The sequence below is a fragment of the Diorhabda sublineata genome, chromosome 1 (genome assembly GCF_026230105.1).
Source record: "Diorhabda sublineata isolate icDioSubl1.1 chromosome 1, icDioSubl1.1, whole genome shotgun sequence".
Classification (NCBI taxonomy): Eukaryota; Metazoa; Arthropoda; class Insecta; order Coleoptera; family Chrysomelidae; genus Diorhabda; species Diorhabda sublineata.
Genome location: NC_079474.1, coordinates 30,869,119 through 30,884,990, shown reverse-complemented (window position 1 = coordinate 30,884,990; position 15,872 = coordinate 30,869,119). Strand labels below are relative to the sequence as shown.

The 15,872-nt window shown below is 31.3% G+C and overlaps 1 protein-coding gene and 1 pseudogene across 2 annotated transcripts in view; both read right to left on the bottom strand.

The window, feature by feature from the left end:
* LOC130447763 (lachesin-like) overlaps positions 1-15,872 on the bottom strand; it is a 399,219-nt gene that overhangs the window by 208,271 nt on the left and 175,076 nt on the right. The window lies entirely within an intron of this gene.
* On the bottom strand, positions 10,040-15,207 carry LOC130450075 (cyclin-C-like; annotated as a pseudogene).

The following is a 15,872-nucleotide window of genomic DNA, read 5'->3' as shown; positions in this document are numbered from 1 at the left end:
TATGCTGTACAGATTATGTTCTTATTAATACAGTGGTAGATTTGGAGCAGCTACTGACATCTCTAGGTCTGGCCAGGTACTTCTGGAACCATCCTCGTACATGGTTTTGACATATATGTTCCTGTATATATCGGCTTGCTTGCACAAAATTTGTTAGTAAAGTTATTCGTGTGTGAAGTCAGTGATCGAAATTACACAACTCTTCACACAAATTACTTAGTTTAGAATTCTTCATTGAAAACCATGTAGTTTCAGAAAGAAAATATATTGTCTTTATTTACTATAATCTGGAAAGATGTTCATTCGTATTCTATTGTCCGATTTTTTCTAAGTAGATACATCTAGAACGGAAGCATCCTTGACAATAAGCTTTTAGCAAATTTTCTAGTTCAGACAAGCCACGGCTATATTAAGTCTCGTAATGCTAAACATACACGTGGTATGATATACTATGTGTATATTTATGTGTACACATGGCAGTCAAAGTGTTAATTATTATTTTTGAAAAAACAATCAACACGTGTCGAAAACCACTATTATACTGTGAATAAAATTAACGAATATATACTCTATTTAGACTTATTATAACGAGTTTAGATATTGTGTAAATTTCTAGCACTAATTTGAATTATAGTCATTATTGCAATTTGAATGAAAACATTTTTTTTTTCTATTAGAAAGTGAAATTATATTTTTGAAATAACTTGTTTTTTGTATACTAATATTATATTAGAGCCTATAGTAAATATGTTTTCGATTCCATCTCCAAAACAGAAGCTCTACAATCTTCTGATGTAAATAAAATCTCGAATTCAATTAGCTAAAATTTGTTAACAAGGAAACCAAACAGTTTAGTTAGGATTATTTGATCCATCCCCAAAAACGAGTGAGAAAGTATCGATTTCCAACCAAATCTAAACAAGAGAAGATGTGAACTAATTTCAACCAATTAACTTCTCCTTTCGTCCAATTTTACCAAATGGCTCGAGAAGCCTTTGTCTTATCTTGATTTAATCTCATTTCCGAATGGAATCTCTACCGCTACATGTTACCTACTCCATTTTCTCTCACAGTAAAATGAGTACAATTTGCCAGAATAACCCAATAACAAACAATGTTTGATAGGAAGGAGAATTTAAGATGTTTCTTAAAGTTACTTTATCATATTTTTAAATTTTTATGGGAGAATTTTCGAGAGCTAATTATTAATAATTATTAACAAGTGGAATGTATTTTTTATTGATTATTAGATGTATTATTTCCCAATCTTATCAGAAATATATGTATTATGAACGAATGAATAGTTTTTATGAGATTTGTTCACAGCTTCAGATGATTTCTCACTTCTACCCGCGGCATTTTCTCCAACGTTTAATTGAATTAAATAATCAGAGACATTGTGAGTAATCGATAGAAGAATGAATTTTTTTGACGAAACAGTAATTAGAATAAACGATTATTGTTTCTAGAGAATACACACAAGAAAATTAATTGCCAAATATTTAATCAAAATTCCTAGGAATCTTGAAAAGTGCCATTCTGGTATGATTTGCACGTACTGTTTCACTACACCACTGACTACAACCAGTACAGATGATCATTGAAATTTGTATCTAATTGCTCCAATAACACCTTGCAGTTCATTGGTTGAAAAATGCTACCATTCAACTTTGTTATTGAATATCCATTTTCTGATTGTCTACAACATTTGGCAAATAAAGTTTGCTTTTGTTTGAGGAACAGTTTTAACGAGCAAGAGACGGAAGGATTACGTTTTGAAGCTAAGAGTGGCAGGTCATCTCGAGAATATTGAGCGCTAGACAATTTTCAAGAAACAACGTCATTTGTATTGAGAAAAATCTAATATGGTTTCCAAAAAGTGTCAAAATAATTCTTTTTGCCATATTTACACCGAATTTATTAAAGTAATATGCTAGAGATATGTCATATAATTTTGTATAGCACATTTTATTTCCTCATTTAAGGTCAAGATAAAAAAATGAGACCCTAAAGTTATGTTATGTCTTAACTAATCACAAAATATGAATAATATGTAGAGTGTTAAGGTTAACGTGTGTATCTGTACATGTATTTTATTTTTTCCAGCCTTGTATCGATAAGAAACGAAAGCATATCATCACAAAGACTAGGAACGAAGTTCATTTATCACATAAATGATCACTATGGTTTTGTAGCTTATCTATGCAAGCACTAGGCTGGCAAGAATACCAAAAAAATTTAGTTTCCAAATACAAAATCTACAGAAAATATTTTCATGTGCCTACTCTTTCAAAGGAACCGATATGAAATATTTTTTCAATTAGTCCCATAGAAAAACGCAGTTTATTATTGACATGATGTGAAGGTTTAATTTGTATCCATCGGAATCTCTTTCTCCCGTTCTTTATAATGGAGATAAGCTTCCATCATTATCTCACTCTATAATACTCAAATAAAATTACGAGAACGTTAAGATAGTGCCTTAAATTTTTGGCCAGTGAAAAGGGATTTCATGGAGGTAGGTTTTCTCGAAGGAATGCAAAATGGATACACTAAATTGCTTCTGAGATTGTAGCCGACGCACACACGCAAGCAGTTCTAATTGCAATTTGAAGAAGCTATCAGTCTAAAAAATCGAGTTTACTTGTATTATTTTTCGAATAGCAATATTATTGTTATTCAGTGCTCAAATTGAATTAGATGAATTGTTAATTACTGTTGTGGAAGATTTATTACAAAACTTCAACAATAAAAAAGTACTCTGTAATTGGCACTCTATCGATATCAATTTTAATTTGTCATTTGTGATTGGTTTGAAAAAGAAAACAAATTAAGGAATGAAAGTAATTTCTAGTAACGACTTTTCAATTTCGCTTATCGTCCAACCGTGGTGAAAAGGTTTAACGGGATCAACTCGACAATTCACTCATTTTTTTTACAAAATTCATTACCGTCCAAAACGAGAATAATTTGATTATTTCTCTCTCCTGTTTTAACGACAGTAGCGCTTTTGTTTCACTACCAGTGGACTTGAAAAGTGTTTGACATTTCTCGTAATTAAAAAATTTGTTTTCACTCTATATTCGACTCTCCCAAGTGGACAGCTTCAATATATAGCGAGATATTGTCTTGTTTTAATGGAAATTGGATTGAGATTAATCTACAGAGAGAAAATGTATATTCTGTAGTCGTTCAAATAGCTCCAGGATTGCTATTCGATTGCGTTTATTTGAACTGGGACAGATTAACTGTTTTTATACAAAATGTAACATGTGACATGTTATCTACAGAAAGTCAATATTTAACGTATGATTTCATGGAGTAATTTGAAGTTTACTGAATAGATCAATTTATGCGACACCACAGTTAAGACAGCGATAGAAAAGGAATTTATATATAGATTGTTCGCTTAAGCATAAAATTAAATATTTATAGTTTGAAATTATTGTAGAAGATACCGTGAAAATGAAGATGTCGAATTATTGGAAAAAGTAGAGTCACGACTGGTTGATAGATATAATAGAGTGAGTTAATTTGGTGTTATTAGTAAGGAAACTAAAGTTTTCTGTAGCTTATTATAGATTGTAGATAGCTTGGGAACTTGTTTTGGCTTTTCAGTTACATATACGTAAACTTAAAAGTAGATATTTCGCCTTCAAGTAGTATTTGGGGCATAGTTTTCTATCAGAAGATCGCCTCCAGTTTAAGGTCATTTCTGGACATCTCGAGTTCCTCATAATTCTTAGCTAATATTTTCACCACACTTTCGCATTGTCCTAGACATGGAGGGTTTTTCAGTATGATTCAATCTGATTCTTTAGCCATTCGCTTAGTTCATTTGAAGTAACATCTCATGAGGCCACAGCAGGGCTCTGGTCCAAAATATGTCGTCCATATCTGCTTCCTCATTGTCTGGTATGTACTAGTGCTCTGGTAGCCATATTAGAGTTACTTTGTTTCTGTTAGCTAGTGTTTTAGGATTTGTTAACACTCCCACTCTAGTTTAGATATTCACTAGAAGTTTCGTCCTCGACGTTAACATAATCTACATATTGTATCTTCTTCTAAACCTAACGTCTTCAGGTGTCTAACACCCCGACAAGACTCCTGTAAGTACTCGTAGCTTGTTTTTACTGCGGTTGATACATTCAATGGATCTTTGATTTCCTCTATTGTCCTGTAGCCGATTTCACAAGAAAGGTTTTTATCTAAACCCTCCTAAGCACATATGTTTATTGCTAGCAGCTCTACATGAAAAATCGTAGATAGTTTTTCTAATTATATAGATTCCCGTCCCAAAATGCCTAATTAAGCTACTCGCATTAGCTACATACTATTTGTATACTATAGAGTTTAATTTCTAGCATGCCGAAGATCTTTATTTACCCATGATTTGTAGTCTTTTTTACCACCTCGAATTGGATACAATATTACGCATTTGGTCTATTGTTTCGTTACTGCTTTCTAATTTTATTAATTCTTGAATCTTCAAGTGATCTAGTAGATTCTATGACCTCAATTTATCTTAATTAGTAGCCAAATACTCCTTTGTTCATTCTAAAGCGAAGAGAGGGGGAGGTGGACCTGCACTTCTAAGGCTATTGGTACGGCCCCTGTGATAACCACAGATCAGTCTTTGTATTTTGTTTTGATCACCAAGCAAGCTAAATAGCTCAAGCTCTTATGTTTTACCTACGAACTTGATACAAGTCCGTATAGCCGCATTGGCTTCTGATAATACCTTGCCTAGATGATTGTTCCAAGTAAGTGCTACATTCAGGATAACTCCTAGATACTTCACTCCATTGGAAACTATTAGTTTAGTTGGTGTGCGTGAAGATTCTTTTCTCTCCTTTGTAAATAGGACTCGTGTTATTTTTCCAGTGTTTATTAAGCGTTGCTCTTCATCACCACTGTTTCCAATCCAATTTGGCAAAGGTTGTGCCTATTATGGTCAGCCTAAAACTGTAAATCCAATGCTCCTAGGTATGGTAAGAATTTTGTATATAACTTTTTGTAATAATATAACAATTTTATGGGACTGATACAATTTTAAAAGAAAAGTTTAAATCCAAAATGCAGAAAAACGAAGTAGGATCTTTGATAAATTAGCAGACATGTGATGAATCATTGCAGCAAGACACAAGAAGTGATAACTTTAGAAAGAGGGATAAGAAAAACAAGACAGTAATATGAGATAATTCTAAATAATATTGAGCGAATTTCTCAGTTTTTTCCAAAACTTTAAGTTACCTGATTTCTACTACTCTCGTAACACACAAATTCACTCTTTCAATTACAAGTAAAGAGAGAATTTCTTTCCCATATCAATTATCACTTTTGCTGTGAGAGTTCGGAACTAAAAAACCAAAAAATCTAACAATAAATTTTGTTCATTAATCAAAATAGCCAACAAGAACTGTTTGTTCGCATCCCACAACCCGTTAATAGAAAAAAATTCTTCAAAATTTTGCAACAGACTATTAATTAGCATTTTCCTATTATCAAGTTGATTTAAGTTTATTGAGTTATTTCCACCAACATAATTCAATTTCTTTGCTATTGGTTATAAAAACAACTTTGGTGTGTTTCCAGATTCAGAGTATTTGGTATTTAGTTAAAAATGATGACATTAATTAGAATCACACAATATTCATTCTAATTACAGTTAAGTTATGTTAGGCAATTGAAAAATGATCAATAGTAAAAGTATCAATTCTGATTAGTACATCGTTTAGAAATAAAATACTGAAAAGGAATAAAAATTATAAAATGTTCAAAACTTTTTTTGAAACAATATGAATGCCAAGCTGCTTGTTTTCGACGATATTATCTTGAAAACAAAGATGCTGTTTCATATACGTGAAACTTTATACGAATGTCAAAAGTCGATGAAAGGTAGCGTTATTGCTCCATTTACATATATGTGACTAATGTTTTTTTTTCTCGTATTATCTTTTGCTCACTTTCTAAAGAGTTTGTGCGTAGTTCACATCATTCCTAAATTCAATTTGATTTCCGTTTCACGTTCCTGACAGGTATTTTCCAGTTTCTCAAAATACCATTCTGCATTGAAAAGAAGATCGTTATATAATACTTCGTACATAAATTCGCTAGTAGGTTGAGTTTAGCGAAATTCGATACAATGAGAACCCAATGTAATTTGTGCAAACTAAAATATTTGTAGAGCTTTCGTGTTCTGGAGAAATTAATATTGAACTAATTTTGACATCTATGGAAACGATAAATAATTTTATAACATGCCATCCAACTTGTAATGTTTTTCTTCACACATTTTGAATATTCCCTTTATCACGTATTATTGCTCAGTGGTTACTTCTATTTTATTTCTAGAGTTTTTGAAGAAATCGATTGTTATCGACCTCCCAGTTCATTAGAAGTATTCAATAAAACTCCAGTTCCGTTGATAAATCGTCCTCTATATATCCACACTATAAAGATGTTTAAATCATTTGTGATGATATTATTTTTTATATTCGCTAGTGAGTTTTTTTATATCTTTGCTTTCTATATAGTGCTCATAAAATTCCAGTTATCTACATCCATTTCCTTTTGTTTTAAGCAAATTTTGTATAAGAATTTTTATGTAAATTTGTGTTTTCTTTTTATTTGGGAAACAGATCTAATAGCATAAAACAGATTTCCCTTTGGTTATATTAAAAAAAAAATAAATTCAGTCATTTCATATTTTAAAGCGTAAGCTCTTTTTTTTCGAATCTGTTCTACTTACTCATTTCTTCTTTAATACTTTTCATTTCTGTTCTAGTTTCCTTCCTTATTTTATTTATTTATATTTATATATTTTTCATTTTTTATATTATTTTTTTTAATCACACAAAGCACCCAACCCCAAAGCCATCTCATTAATTTCTTTTCCAACAACTGGGAACTCAGTTGATGGCTGCAACCATCACGCTTGATGCTTGATGATTGAGCTCATTTTTATTACTTCAATTCATAAGGTGTTTCCAGCTATTCCACTTTTTTCTTACACACTTTCAGCCTCGTTCGTTAAAAAGCTGGTGGCGTCCAATTCACTATCAATTGTTGATTACTTCTAACTACAAATTGTTTATTTATTATCACTGAGGCCGAATACCACTTTCTAAGAAAGAGTCTTCAGCCGGAAAAGTTAAGTTACAATTTCTGTTTCATTGATATTACACGGTACAAAAAATATTAACTTCATAGACAACATTATTCTTATCATTTATGTAAATAATTAATTATTTCATAAATTACATAAGAATATATTTTGAAAATTACCAAAATTTGAGCCGCGATCTTCAATTACGCCCTGTACTTATACCTAAATCGGAACAAATAGAAAATTTCGAGAGCACTTATGTGTATACTACAAATAAAGTTTATTGAGAATCCAGTTATCAACACGAAATTTAGAGCCGAAGAGCCGAACAACCAAAATGGCTACCAGCACTTAGATTATGAGATTCTAAATTTATATACATTGTTACCATCGGCTCGAAAGCTCCTGTAATGTTCACCTTAAGTATTTTTTGAGTGGGCGGATGTATGTCTAAGAGTTCTAATAGAAGCCTAAATAATAAACAAGGTCTGTTTTAGGAATCATAAAATATTTATCAGGGAACAAAACCAAAACAATCCAGAGCACCTGGATACTCACTTTATTATGGAAACGTGCAGGCAGGTAAAGAAATATTTACGATTCTCTTTAGAGAATTTGAAAAAGTAATTCCCATGGGTTAACTTCTGAGTAATTGTTATTTAATTCCCTCAATAATGAAAAGTTTCATTCCAGATATAGATCTTCAAATAAATATAAACAAGTTTGATAATATGGATACAGGTAAATTATAATTTATACATCTATACAGTGAAGCTAGTTGAACCATTACTATTAACATCAATATTCGAGTCGAAGATTAAAGTCCGTTTACCGTTTGTTGTTCCTTACAAATTCTATTCATGAAATTACCCGTTAACCTACAAATTTTCTTTTTAACGTGTGTACTGCTTCTTGTTATCGTGTTTTAGTTTGTGATCTAGTATTTATGGAAAATATCGAAGAGAAAACACGCAATGGCAGAAGATTACTATAAAAAAACAAATAGAAAGAGAAATAACCTCAACTTCACGCTCCAACGTCATATGTCAAAATCACGTGACAAACGGAAACGGACGTGATTGACTCTTTTCTATTACTGCAAACGGCGAACGTTACCAACGGCAGATGGCGACATCAAACAACAAATATGAATGATCATATGTATTCCAATGTTTTCAATTTTGTAACAGCACACGGCAACGGCAAACGGAAAGGCAAGTTTATGAATCGGCCTCAATCCGTTCAGCACATATTAATACAATAAGACTATTTAGAACAAATCATTTTCAAGTTAGTTTGGAGCATCGTTTGTACATTACAGGGTGGTTCACGTTAGACAGATGGTTTTGAACTGCATTGTACTGAGAGTGCGATGGAAAGAAGTTTTTGTGATGAAGATAGCTCGACTTTCCAAAAAACTATTCTATTCACTCAGCCACTATCGAGCATTGCGACTTGAAACGTAAATTTTCTATGAGAAATTATGTCGGTCAATACTAAGCCTTAACATAAGTCATAGATGGTTACTTCAGATCGACTATCGACTACACAGCATCCTGGTCCGTGATGCAGTTTAAGGACACCAGTAAATGCTGAACTAGCAAAGGGAAATCGTAGTCCAGGACGGTTAGGTAGACATCATGGTAGTAACTATGAATTAAAAGATGATCTCTTGAATGAATTTTGGATAAAGGATTGGACTTCTATCTATACAAAATGTTCCTTGTCCTACAAAATTTCAATTTTATTTACCGCAAAATCTCATTTCCAATTAAAGTGTGCTTCATTCATATTTCAGTTTATCTGCAACGCAATATAAGTTAGTATATTTTTGTTGAATACTGAAATAAGAATTTACATGAAATAAACCGAACAAGAATAATAAAATTCTGATATTCTAATCATAATACCAGGATTAGAATTTGATTTATATTGAACGTATGCTTATAAAAAGAATTCTGCTCAATTTCCTTCATAAATATGATCGTATGTCTCTTGAATATTCTGTATTATTCCATATTTGTTACAAAAATCCATCCATTTTTCCAATATTGCTTTATTTTTCTTAAGAATATCAGAGATAAATGTCAGTTTGAATAAAGTATTTGCAACAATTATGATTAAAGCTCTCAAATTTCTTATTTCTATTATCGACAAATCAAATCAAATATGAAAAGTTTCACTCTTTATTAATTCGTTTTATATCGATCTATTGAATAATGAGTAAGTTTACAATAAACATTCGAATGGGAAATGGCAGTGTATAAGATTTGTTATTCAACACCTGTTCATCGGTATCTGAAATTGTCATTTGTGGCTTTATGGCTATTATGTGTTGATTGATGATACAAACTTGATTATATCTACGTAGCCAATTGATGTTTGGAACAGCTATAGACTTAATTATATCCAGGTTCATTGGAAATTATACTACCGAATAGATTTTTTATATAATTGTACGTTCATGACATCAAATACGAGCTTAATAACCTAAAATATGGACTATAGAACAAGTAGTGAATGATTAAAAGCTTGAAAAAACTAAAAAAACAAACATAAAAATAACTAAACAAAGATACAATTAAAATAAAATTTTGATATACAGCATAAAACCACAATGAGTAACAAAATTATAGGTGATAGTAATAGATAATAATTAATATATAAGTCGTATATAAGCCAATAGCGAAAATTAAACCAGTAAACAGCATATCCGAAATTAAATATTATTAGAATAGAAGTCGTTCACAGAGAAGTACTTTTAAAATATTGAATTTCAGTCAGCTTACAAGTACTTACACAAAATTAAGCATACTTTATTTTTTAATACTTATTGACCAATAATTGAGTCAAAATACAAAATATAAAATATATAATTGAATAAAAAACTATTGAAACAATGAAAATTTAATCAAAAACTTTGAAAATTTTCTATCTTCTCTGAGCAGGTTTTAGTTTCGGAATTTTAGCTAAAAGTCCTTGTATCTCCTTTTTTTGATCATAAGTTTTCCACAGTTCAATTCCGCGAACCAGGATTTGAGATCTTTTTGTAAAATAACATAAGCTATTTGTAAGCAATCTATTGCTATTTGATAGGGAGGATGAAGTAAACAAATCTCAGTTCTAAGGGAATCGTTTACAATCCTAAAGTTTTCTAAAAGATAGAACTCGCATTCTAAAATGTGATTAGTCCTATAAGGATATTCTTGAGTGTAAACGTAACTAAATTTACTTTTAACTAAAAAATATTCAAGTATATAGTAACACATATTACAAATATACCCATATACATTCTGACTGTCTGACAAGTAGTTATAAGTCTTGTAATAGATATAACCCCGAATTCTTCTACTTTTGATGCCAAAAAGATAAAAGTAGGAGCTAATAACATTGAATCGATACATTTCAATGAATTCCTAGCATAAAATCTTTTAAAATATACTGTGGCTGTTGCTATAACTTATTTTCTAGGTTTCAATTATTCGCCGAATGTTTGTATAACTAAAACAATGGAATTTTCTAACCGAAATATCTAATTAAATATGCCCTCAAATTATTGCGGCCTGTAGATACCATTTTCTGTTGTTTTATACAGCTCATGGTTCTAAAAGACCGAAAACTTGTAGTAGCTCAGGTAAATTTATGACAATTTTAGGAAATATTCTGATTATTCTGAAATAATATTTAAAATGACAAATGAAAATTTCGATCAGAAATTGAGTTTTATTTCTTTAGAGTACATACAACTAGACTATGATGTAATATAATGTTAAACGAATTTGGGATTTCTCTCATATGATGAGGCTACTTGTATTGCATTATATAGTAGTATCATGGATCATATTTTGAGATAATTGTAATTCTATCTCACCAAAAATGCGTTGAATCGCTATTTTGCGATTTATTTATTTATTCTATATTACGTCGAAAGTATCCGAGTAAGAGAACAAAATCCAGGAAAAATAAATTGAGAAATTTTTGTAGGTCATTCAATAAATCATCTTATTCTAATTTATTCAGTTCTATTGTGATGCGAAAGTACGCAGAGTCCCGTTGAAAAAAACATATATTATTCGATTATATCTGTGAGAGCGGGTTAAAGTTTTCTCTAGAAGCTCAAGATTTGATTCTTTTTTCAAGCTTTATGACACATATTCGAGATGATGTTGGGTACCTATGTGTTTTTTGGAATACACGAGAATTTTCGTCAGCTAAGTAGATACAATCGTTTCGATTTCGGTATAATTTACAGAAGAAGAATATTTAACCAAAAACAAAAAAGATTTATTGAAAATAAAATTTGTATTAGGTTTCATTGCTTCAGTCGTAATCTTCCAAAAACTGTAGTCATATATCTTTATCCATTCCACAAAAATGGAGTTATCTTATTAAGAATGGCATAGCTAGGTGTGGGTATTGTAGGCCTCCATTCACATACTTTCAGTGAAGACCCCCAAACGCTTGATAAAGAACGTTAGATTTTAGAGCGTGTTAGTTTGATACATCCCAAGAACATAACAATTAACTAAAACTGCTACGCTTAATTTCAAAAATTTTGAAAGCAAAAGGATCCTCGCCGATTGGATTTCGCTTTAGTTTATATTATTCCACGCTTCGCTACTGCTTGTTTGAATAAAATTTCTTATGCTTAAGCGATTTAGGCGTCCAATCAACATCAAATTTCATTATAGTGATAGAGCGGTGAAAGTGTAATCTTTTTGGGATACCCTATCTAGGGTCGCTCAAAATTGAGAGAAATGTAACTAGAGACTAATAGCGAGTGGCTTAATACTGTTAGTATATCCCACCACTTTAATTAGCGGGCTAATGTGTCAACCTCCAGATTCGCCGGTCGTGGGCTGAAATCCCGTTGACGCTGTAAAAAGAATGTTTTATCATCAATGTTCTTTTTTGCAATAATCACTGCAAATTTTCTTTTTACATCGAAACCAATTTTACAACTGTCTACCATCTGTTGGAGATTGAATATACTACCTGCATTAGTATTACTCCAGAATTCAACACGTTAAATGTTTGTAAAACCAAAAAACGTGCTTTCATAATAAATATATATAAATATACTCTTTTTGGGATACCCTATCTAGGATAGTTTAATATTTAGAGAATACGTAACTCATTTTCAGATTATAAATCAAATTTATTCTTACTTCTTTGATTGAGGAAGTGATATTAAAAGACGTATCAATACGAAAAATTTTATCTATTAAAGTTTACTAATGATGTGAATATATGAATGAATTACTAAATTCTACCTTTTTCTCATAGAGAAAAACAAATATATTTCCAAGTATTCTAAAGTTAGAGCATTAAAAAAAGGAGATATTATGGAGTCAAGCTGAATCTAATCTGTTTGGCAGAGACGATGTCAATAAAATCCTATGGGAATAATAACAGGAGTTGCTGCATTGTTGATAATAAAAATAGACAATGCAAATCAAAGAATAAAATCAAAATTGTTATAATTCTTGGTTACGTATATGGAACGTAAATTTACAGTGACTAAAGTGGCTATGAAAAGGTTTGTTATTTATGAGATCCCATAAAATTAATTTTAATTCTCGCTTCTTCGTGCGACATCAAATTGAAAGTACTGCCGGGAAAAACTTCCAAGTAGAGCTGCTAAATTTAAGAACTTTTGAGGTTTTTAAACAATATTCTGGACACTTTATTAGCTAATACTGGATTAGATGTCTTGACAACATGGAGGATGGAGATTTGCAATTATTATCGAAAATTATGTAGCGAAGATCGTCTACAATAAAAAATAAATCTTATCTGCTGTACTTCACAAGTAGCAGTTAGTTAGAGACGCAGCATCTATGAGGTGAGTATATTCTATACAAACCGAAAAAAAAAACGAGAAACAATCTATCCAAATTTTGTTAATAAAATATTAAGAATTAACTGCAAATTTCTTAAGATTGTTATTTCTTCTTCTTTAAATATTTGTTGCTAAGTTGTCTTGATTTCAAGTTTCTTTTGAATGAAAATTAGATGAACACAAAAAGAAGTTGCAACGTCAATTTCGTATCTGTTTTATATTTTAATTATTATTCTGTAGAGCCTAAAATCAAGACAATTTAGTAACAAATTTACTATATAGTAACTACGTAGTTACCTCTAACGCGTGCTGGAAATAAAAAAACTAATTCATCACCAGAAGCGAACAGTCGCTACTTGATTGAAAATGAATTATCTTCATAATATGCAATCAAACAGAGTGTATATAACAACCTTAATTGAATTCAAAGATAGGATTATAGAGGACACACTTAGGGCCGGTTGTTATAGATTAATTGCATTCTCTACCTTAATTCGATTTCGTCCTTCCTGCTTTCGAAATTGAGAAATTCTGTTGAATGTTAAACAAACTATCACGTTGTAAATACATCCTTGGAGACACGCATCATGGACTATAAATTCCGAGAGCGTAAAATATATGCTTTTAGAATCCTTTTTTAAAACTCAGGATATGAGCTGCTTATAAATTGTTGTGAATCAGGCGATTAGACTTTTCCTTATACAGTTTCCACTAACTACAATCAATACTTCAGTAGACCAAATAGAAACTGACTACCGTTAGTTACATTGTGGTGTGTTTCATGTCAAACATACATTTCCTATTGTACTTCACACACAGAGACAAGACTCATCACCTGCTCTTATGCTGCTTGTGGAGTGGTTGTACAAATTACATCGCACGAGGAATCACGACTAGAATTCATAAACGTTTGTGTGTTTCAAAAGAGGAAAAATACGTCAAACGCTAGGTCCTGTGTGTGAAAGTGTTTCCTGTTTATTACAGTAATTGCTTGTTTGTTATTAAACATTTCGCTCTTTGACCGAACTAACAGGGTGTTTATTTAGATGATAAAGTGTTTATTGTCTTGGTCGAAACGCGATTGTCATTGATCCATCTTTTTATAATACAAAAAGAATACTCTTTTGAAGATTATTATAAACATATGACGTTTTGACATTGAGTATGGGAATTTATTTAAGTAAATTCAATTTCAAACCTTTGATTTGATATAAATCCATTATTCACAATTTTGAGAAAACGACTAAAACCTAGTAGAGTACGTTTTTCTGAGTACTTTCAAGAAACTTTGTTCATGTGTTGATCCAAATTTCGTCACATTAAGCCACTCACTGTCTATGGACTGAGATTTGGTACAAACTAAATTGTACTGTGTTAACATATTATATATTCCAAGTATTTTACATCAACCATATTGTTTATTAGCGATGGATTTGGTAATATATTTACAACTTGTTAGTTAAAGATTTTCATATCATTTGAAAAATTGTTGTCTTTGCGACTTGTATAATGTACATTCTAAAAGTATATGTCTTACAGTAAGTCATTTACATTTACATACATAGTCAATATTCGAGCGTAATTTTAGTGTTACCTATTCTTTGTTTAGTAACTATGACTTTGTTTGGACGATTACTGCATATTCGCATACACTGTTCAATACTCTCCTTTATTCGTTTCCGTTTTTGAAAAGATTTTTGCCACTTCATGTCACTATATTCGTCGTTAATATTCACTCTATGTACATAAATTCAAACCGTAGTTGTGTCGCGTGTTTGTCAGCATCCTTATTTTCTTATATTCCTTGATGAGAGAGCACTCACAAAAATCTGACATCTAAGTTGTTGCTTTGTATTAGATACAATTATTTCTTGATTTGTAGTTCAATAAAGTTGTGGGTATAAATATTTTTTTAAAGAGCTCACGGTATTTAAGTCTGTTATAATTACAGTTTTGTGTATAGCATATGCATTTGTTTTTACTGAATTTTCAGAGCTTACGTGAGGTAATTTATATTTCGAAGGAGGTTTATGAGAAGTGATGAAAGTAGCTCAAGCTCCAGGGATTTTGAATGCATCGGCGTACATTTTATGGAAGTTAGAATACATGGAGATTTCGAGTGAAAGTTCTGATATATTATGAAGGCTGGCCTTTCCTCCTTGTTAAAGATATTCAAACTTGTGTCAATGCTCGGAGTTCTAATCATCCATTGTGGAGGTATATCAATATCTAGTTTTAGAATGGGACAAATCTGCATATCTAGTTGTCTGATATATTTGGAAACTCTCTAATAAAACGGATAGTTAACTCCTTTCCTGAATTCGAACGTCCTTTGATATCTGTGTATAACGGTGTTATTGTAGTTTGAATGGTCATGGTTGCTCATTATAGTACTGGCATATCCCAATCTTAGGTTTTCTCTTCTTCTAGCTAGAGATGGCTCTCCTACTTCTACTTGTTAATTTTCGATGGGAGATGTTCTGTAAGCTCCAGTAATTATGCGTAATGATTCATTGGCTATGGTATCCAAACATTCCAGATCTTATGCCTGTAGATTGAGAGTGAAGTCTCTTGGTCAGATCCTCAGTCTTTGTTTGAGAGAACTTTTAATGGATTCAGTCAATCCCGACATCTGACGACACTGTCCTTAATGTGTTTGTTCCAATTTAATTGCGAGTCGACGATCATTCCTAAATATATGATCTTGTTTTGTTTTTAGAATATAATGAATCGTCTAGAAAGTATATGAAAAGGACGAAGTTTTGATTTGTAAGTTTGATTTTGCTGGTTTTAAATTGTTTTGAACAAGTACAGAAAATTCATGTTTTCTTCTTAGAAAATAAAATTATAACTTTTGAGTTACAAAGGGCATACCAAAATTTTGCAACAAATGGCACAAAACAGAAGTAAACACTGTTTATT